The 6986-nt window shown below is 50.1% G+C and overlaps 1 long non-coding RNA gene across 1 annotated transcript in view; it reads right to left on the reverse strand.

Moving 5' to 3' along the window:
- Positions 1-5719, reverse strand: part of LOC306666261 — a 17449-nt gene extending 11730 nt beyond the window's left edge. The window contains exon 1 of the long non-coding RNA XR_013765256.1: positions 5671-5719. This is a non-coding gene — a long non-coding RNA (uncharacterized lncRNA). The remainder of the gene's footprint in view (positions 1-5670) is intronic.
- Between the last annotated feature and the right edge of the window lie 1267 nt (positions 5720-6986).

Raw genomic sequence — 6986 nt, forward strand, 5'->3', positions numbered from 1 at the left:
CAGTCACAGTCCCTGGAGAGCTCACATCTAGCGGGAGAAGACAATTAAATCTGTTACTATTCAGTGTGATAATCCTGCTGCTCATGGCAAAAACAAAGGACTGTGGGAGGAGAGACTTTGGGGAGCTGGGTGTAAGTCCTCTGCCTGCACTGGAGTGGGCTGGGGATCATGAGGGTGTGAGGAGGCAGGGCCACCTCTCCTTGTGTGCTGAAAGTCACTTGGTCACTCAGGGACAGGGAACTCAAGATTCACTGTTAGCCACTGTGAGAAGTTACTAATTGTTTGAGTTATCTATGGCTATGTTAAAAACCACCCCCAAACTTGGTGGCACAAAACAATGATCATTTTCTTGTGTTCCTGGATTCTGTGGTTCAGGAGTTAGGAAAGGGTGCAGGGGTAGCTCTTCTTTGCTGCATGGTGTCTGGGGCTACAGGGGGAGAACTTGGATGTGGGGGTGCCTTCAAATGCTGGGGGTCAGAGGAGCTACTTCCAGTGGAGTTTCTTCACTCATCTGTCTGGCGGCTGGGCTGGGCTGACTGCTGGATTGACTGAGCTGGGGCAGCTGTCAGGGGACCTACGACGTGTGGCTTCTCCAGCATAGAGTTCTCAGGGCAGTTGACTTAGAGGCTCAGGATTATAAGAATAAACAAATAGTCTTTGAGAGCCCGGCAGACGCCCTTTCCTCAGCAGTTACATAGCATTATTTCCAAATACTCCATTGGTGCAAGTAATCAAGGCCCTATCCAGAAGGATGGTAGGGGACATAGACCCACTTTTCCATGGAAGGAGGGGCAAAATATTTGTAGTCATGTTTCAAAGTCCCACCCAAAGAAAGAAGAGTCTTATGGCAGGTCAGGAGTTATGAATTCTACTTTGACTCTGCCCCTCCCTTGGTTGAGTGACCTTAGGTTAGCTACTTCTCCTCTCTGAGCCTCAGCCTCTTCACCTATAAAGTGAGGGGTTCACTAGGTTAATCTAAAATCCCATCTAAGAAGGAGCAGCAGCATAGGAAGTGCACCATAATTACCTATTGATTAGGAATGAGCAGAATTTTAATGGTAGAAATGGATCTCCAATGGAATCATGTGGACCTTTGGGTAAATATGATTTTTAGAATTTTTACACTGAAAGGAACTTGAGGAACTATGGTCTGGTTTTGAGATTTTATACATGAGAAAATTGAAGTCGGAGAGGTTAAAGGTCTTCGTTAAGGTCCAGGAGTTAAGTTAATGATGGTCATTGATGAACAGGGTCTGGGTTCCTAAACCACTGTGCTTTCCGCTTGCAGGTAAGCCCTGGAATTATGCATGAAATTCCACTCTTACATAACCTGAAGGATGTCTGCAGGAAGCCATCTGGAAAATTTCTATCATGTCCAACCAGAGAAGTGATTAATTGGGCTGGATGTTTACTGGTCAGATCTGAGCTTGCTGGCCAGCTCTGCTGGGGATCTTGGCTCAGGGTGGGAGAAGAATGACAAGGGACCTGCAAGGTGGGTTGACAAGACACTAGTTTGCTTCTTGTCCTGGTCCTCATCTGTTTCATACCAGCCATCTTCAGAAATGGAGCTTTTGCATATGTAATGTAGTGACTGAGTTAAATAATAAATGACAGGAGAGGCCATGGGAGGCAGGGAAGCAAAGGCAAAGAAGAAGGAGTCTCATTCCAGCTTAAATTGGAAAGGACACTGAGCTGCTGAGAGAAGGAGGCAAGAAGGCTGAGGAGGCCAGTGGTACTGGGAACAAAAGGAGCTGGCAGAAGAGCCACTGGCTCATTATTGTCCTAGAAAGGGGGTGGGGCGGGAGAGCAAGCAAAGAGTCAGGGGGGCCAGGAATTCTTGATTCTCTTGATGACCGGCTTTTCAGAACTGTCGATCACAGGACGGCCTCAGAGTCTACTGGGCAGGGCTGGTTTTCTCAGGCAGATGGGCTGTGGACTGGACCAAGGTTCACCTGTGCTGGGCCACCAGTCGGATGCTGGGAGGATGGGGACAGGAGACACTGAGCAGGCCAGCTGGGGTCGGGGAGCTGCCTCCCTTGTCCCTCTCACTGTCCTGCCCTCTCCAGCCCCTCGCGTCTGCTCCTGCCATAGTGCGCCCTGGACCTGCCTGCGTCCTCGTTCCTTCTCGTCCTTTCCCTCCTGGTTCCAGCCATCACCACCTTTCCTCGCAGCTGATGACACAGCCCATTTCTCTCTCAACCGTTCGTTTTTATTTCTTCTCCTTTCTTTTACAGATCTCTTTGTTTTGGTGCTCAGCAGCATGGTGGCCTTTGTAGGATGCAACCCTCAAGACACGAGGCCTTTGGGTTCTAGGAACTCTACCCTGCAGGAGCTAGCCAGTCTTTTAATTCCCATGGGGGTACAGAAAGTGACATTCGTGTAGTCCATTGGGACCAGCTCAACCCAGGCCCCGCTGAGCTGCCCCAAGGCCTGAGATTTCTAGGCAGACCTGAAATTCATTCTCAGCACTCTAGTGTTGGGCGGGTCTGTAAGCCTCTGCACATCCGAGGCACAACATATTTCCACTATCGAGTTGTAGGCTGCTTATTCGTCCTTGGCCGACTCGTCAAATAACGTCAATTCCAGTGATGTGAGAGCTTCCCTGCTCTTCCGGTCTCTGAGTACCTTAGTCAGCTTTTCATCGCTGTGATCCAGACACTTGACCAGAACAACGTAGAGGAGGAAAAACTACTTCAGTTCACAGATCAGAGGTTCAGTCCGTAGTCAGCTGACTCTGTTGCTCTGAACCTGAGGTGAAGCAGAACATCATGGTGGAAGAGTGTGGTGGAGGGAAGCTGCTCAGCTCATGGCAGCTGGCAGGGGTGGGGAGAGAGAGAGAGAGAGAGAGAGAGAGAGAGAGAGAGAGAGAGAGAGAGGGAGAGAGGTTCAGCTCTCATTATTCTGTCTTTTCAGAGAAGGAACCTGGAGACAGGATGTGGAGTTGTCTGTGACCGTGAGGTGACTGGGAGCCACTGTCCCCATGCCTCTCCTGGACCAGTGACAGTCCCTGGTGCTGGCTGTGAGCGGACAAAGTAGACCAGGACTGACAGGAGGGTGCAGAACCCAGGGCATGCAGACTCACGGCTGAAACTCCCCAGGAGCAGAAGTTCAGAAAGATGAGATGAAAGGTGGGGCCCAGGTGGAAGATCAAGGTCTGGAAGAGGAGACAAGGATTCTGCACAGAGGGAAGAGGAGCACCTGGCTGGTGTCCTTGAACTGCGGGACTGGGCAGAAGCTTTTTTGGAGAGCCAGCCTGGACACTGCTGGTGTCTGAGGAAAGCACTTAGGGGACCCTAGCCGTGGGCATGTGGCAGCTCTGGCTGGAAGCCTCTCGTGGGTGTTGGAGAGCAGTCCACCACGAGCTCCCAGCTTCCCTGAACGCTCTTCCTGAGTGTGCCAGATTAGAAGTTCTCTCATGATATGGAGCATTCTGTAGCTGGTCATCAGGTGCTAAGTTGGGCAAGGGGTGTGAGATCTGCGTAACGGTTCCTTCACCTGCGAGATGAGAAGAACTTGCTGCTTTCTTTGGGCCTTTGGCTTGGAGTCCTACCCTATAATATAAGCCACCATGTATTCACGTGCCATACGGGCCCATAGTGCTGTCCCTGTGGGACTTGGAGGCTAGAGGAACTGAGGCAAATATGCTGCTTGCTGTCCTACCAGTGATAAGGTCTTTTGCCTCTGACCTGGGAATCCTGTCCTTTTTCTGTCATCCTGCTAAGATGTTAGCTTGGGTAGGATCTAAGACCCTTGGACGTTCTTGATAGTAGGAAGGGCAGAAAGGGAGAACCTGCAACTGTGGACAACAGCTGGGAGGTTGCAGAGGTTAGGATGTTTTGGGCTGCAAGTAAGACAATATGCAAGTGAGAACAGCTTAGACAAGAGTGACATTGAATGATCTCACATAAAATATGAGATTGGGAAGGTCCAGGGTTGACTAATTTGGTAGTGTAATATCAGGTCTGGCTTAGCTTTCCAGTGCTTCTTTCCACATTCTCCTCCTGGTCCAAAAACGATTGCAGTAGCTCTAAGCGTCACAGCCTCACATGATAACTGGTTCCTTTTCCCACAAAAAGTGTATATGTTGGAGCAAGAATTTTCTTTCTTCCATTGGGAAAGAAAACCTTCAAGTCCTTTTGAAAGACATTCATTCATGCTTCATTGACCAGAACTGGGTCACAGGCCCATTAAAAGCCTATTATTAGCAAACGGGAAAGACATTGCCACAATTTGTTTAGATTGGTGGTTCTCAAACTCGAGTGCCTGTTGGAATACCTGGAGGTTTGTAAAGCTACAGTTCTCTGGGTACCACCCCAAAGCTTCAGTGGTCCTGGGGTGGGGCCAGCAATTTTCATTTCTGACAAGGTCTCCGGGATGTCGATGCTGCTGGTTCAGGCATTCCAGAACCACTGGTTTAGGGCCACAGTCCTCAACCTGGCTACATAGCAGAATCACCTTGGAAGATTTCACATAGATACAGAAAGGTAAATCCCAATGAGATTCTGCTTGTCTCTGTGTGTGTATATATGTAGATACAACATCTACAGCTGTACAGATATGATCTTTCTCTTTCTCTCTATCACACCTGAACCCTACACCTGACTCATTGAGTTTGAATTTCAAATAGTAGTGGGACCTGGGCCCTGAGGTATTTAAAACCCTCCTCAGTGATTCTCATGTGCAGTCAGGGTTAAGAAAGTTGTTCCAAATCAAAATGTACTCATCCCTGGAGGTGGGCACACTGCCACTCGATACCTAAACATCTTCAGGGTTGTCTGAATAAGAAACAGGGTGAATGGCTTTGGACATCCGGCCAGTAGTGTTGGCTATGGGAAGCACCACAGGGACTCAAGCAAGGAATGGCAGAGCCTGAAGGGAGAGGCCCGCGGGAATGGCAGGAACAGCAGCTCTTAGTGGCTCTGAGGGTAAAGGCAGCAAGCCCTGGTGACTGGCTGGATGTGGGGAGAGGGAGAAGGGTTGCTGATGTGCTCAGAGGGCTGTGGGGGTCCTTGGGAGCCATGAGGAGGATTAGGAAAAGCTGGAAGGCAGGCCCTGTGGGAACACAGTGGTTCCAAACAGAACCTGGTGGGCTGGGGCAGCTCTGGTGGCCCTGGTTGGAGGGACCCAGCAGTAGTTGAATGTGACCAAGGATGTGGATGCTCAATCAAGAGGTGACGATTGGAGGTGGTCAGAGGCATGGTGGTCCCTCTCTGGCGCTACCTCACCCCAAGCCCCACATTCAGCTCCCTGGCCCCCTGGTCTGGACTATTTCAGTAGAACCCTTCCTGGCTTCCCAGCCCCCCGTGGCAATCACTTTCAATGATCCCTGTCCATGCCATCCTCAGATTACCTTTCTCAGACAGATCCTAGTCCTTGCCTCCATTTCTTAAATCCCTTTCATAAATTCCCTATAGAATGGTGAGGCTCTTGAGCTGGTCTCACATTAGATCTCTGGAGGGAATATTCACAAGCTCTGGGGTGCAGACCACCCCATCCCTCCCTCTCCAATTTCCTGATGTCATTACTCTGGGATGAGGCCTGGGCATTGGAATTTTTAGATTGCCCTTCTAGGTTTCCCAAGTGAGGCCAGAGCTGAGACTATTGCTTCCAGGGTCAGGTCCAAACTCCTGTGCGTGGGCTGCAGGCCTCTCCCTGCCACCTTCCACTCACCTGCTGCTCCTGTGTCCCTCTGCCTCCTCCCTCACACCTGAGCTGTTCCTGGGTGCACCAGGCAGGTTCATGATGTGTGGCCACACACCAGCCGCGTTCTCTTTTGGGAAAGCCCTCTCCTGCAGGTTGGCTTCCTGGATGTCTTCGCTCTGGGCTCACTCGGTTAAACAGCTCCTCCATCTGCAGCACGTCTTCGGCCTGCCAAGGCGGACCTGGCCCCTTCTCCTGGGTGCCTCCCCTGGCACTGTTCCTTCATGATGGCACCCATTGCTGCACAGAGGTGTCGGCTTCTCCCGGATGGACTCTGGACACTGCACCCTCTCAACCTTGCTCAGACGCTGATGATGCAACTCCCAGTCAGTTGCTTAAACCCTGGGAGCCTGTACTTTAGCAGTGAAGGGCCTCTGCTTGAATTAATCATGGAGACTAAACGAAATGACTGTGTTCCGTGCAGAGTGTGTGGACACTGTGGATCACAGGCCCAGGCCCATGCCAGTCCTCAAGGAGTGGGAGTCTCTGGTAGTCTCTGCCTCTGCTCCATCGCTGCCCAACAGAAATATCATAGGAGCCGCAAATGTGAGCCACATGTCATTCTAAATTCTTTAGTAGATGCATTAAAAATGAAAAGGAGTGAAATTCATTTCAATGGTGCATGTCGCCAAATTCAGTATACCCCCAATATTATCATTTTTAACACATAATATAAACATTTTTAATGCATTATTTTTACTTTTTTAAAAACATGCTTTGGGATCCACTGGTCTTTTCCAGTTTCAGCTCTTCTCATTTCAGACTAGCTGCATTTCAAGTGCTCAGTGGTCAGACAACAAGTAGTTACCATACTGCATCGTGCAGTGCTGGTGCCTGCCTGCAATCCCACCTGCTCCGAGGCTGAGGCAGGAGGATTGTGAGTTCAACACCAGCCTCAGCAACTTAGCGAGGCCCTAAGCAACTCAATAAGACCCCATCTCTAAATAAAATACAAAAAAGGGCTGGGGATGTGGCTCAGTAATTAAGCACCCCTGGGTTCAATTCCCCAGGTGGACAGGCACAGGGGCTGCATCTCTCAATGCAGAGCAACATAGTGGCATTTAATAAATATCTACAAGGTGTTATGGCTGGAAGCCAGGGTCCTCTCATTGGGCAGGTTGCCAAAGAAGATACTTAATATAGACTCACCAGCTACAATAACAGGCAAGGGAGACCAGCCAGTGACCAAGAAGGAGAGACTGACTGCCTTATGCCCAAAGAGCCAGGACAGAGATGGAGCACAGGGCATCTCTGCAGCAAGCCACAGGTTAAAAGCCCAGAAAGTC

Source organism: Sciurus vulgaris, assembly GCF_902686455.1.
Source record: "Sciurus vulgaris genome assembly, chromosome: 7".
NCBI classification, from domain to species: Eukaryota; Metazoa; Chordata; class Mammalia; order Rodentia; family Sciuridae; genus Sciurus; species Sciurus vulgaris.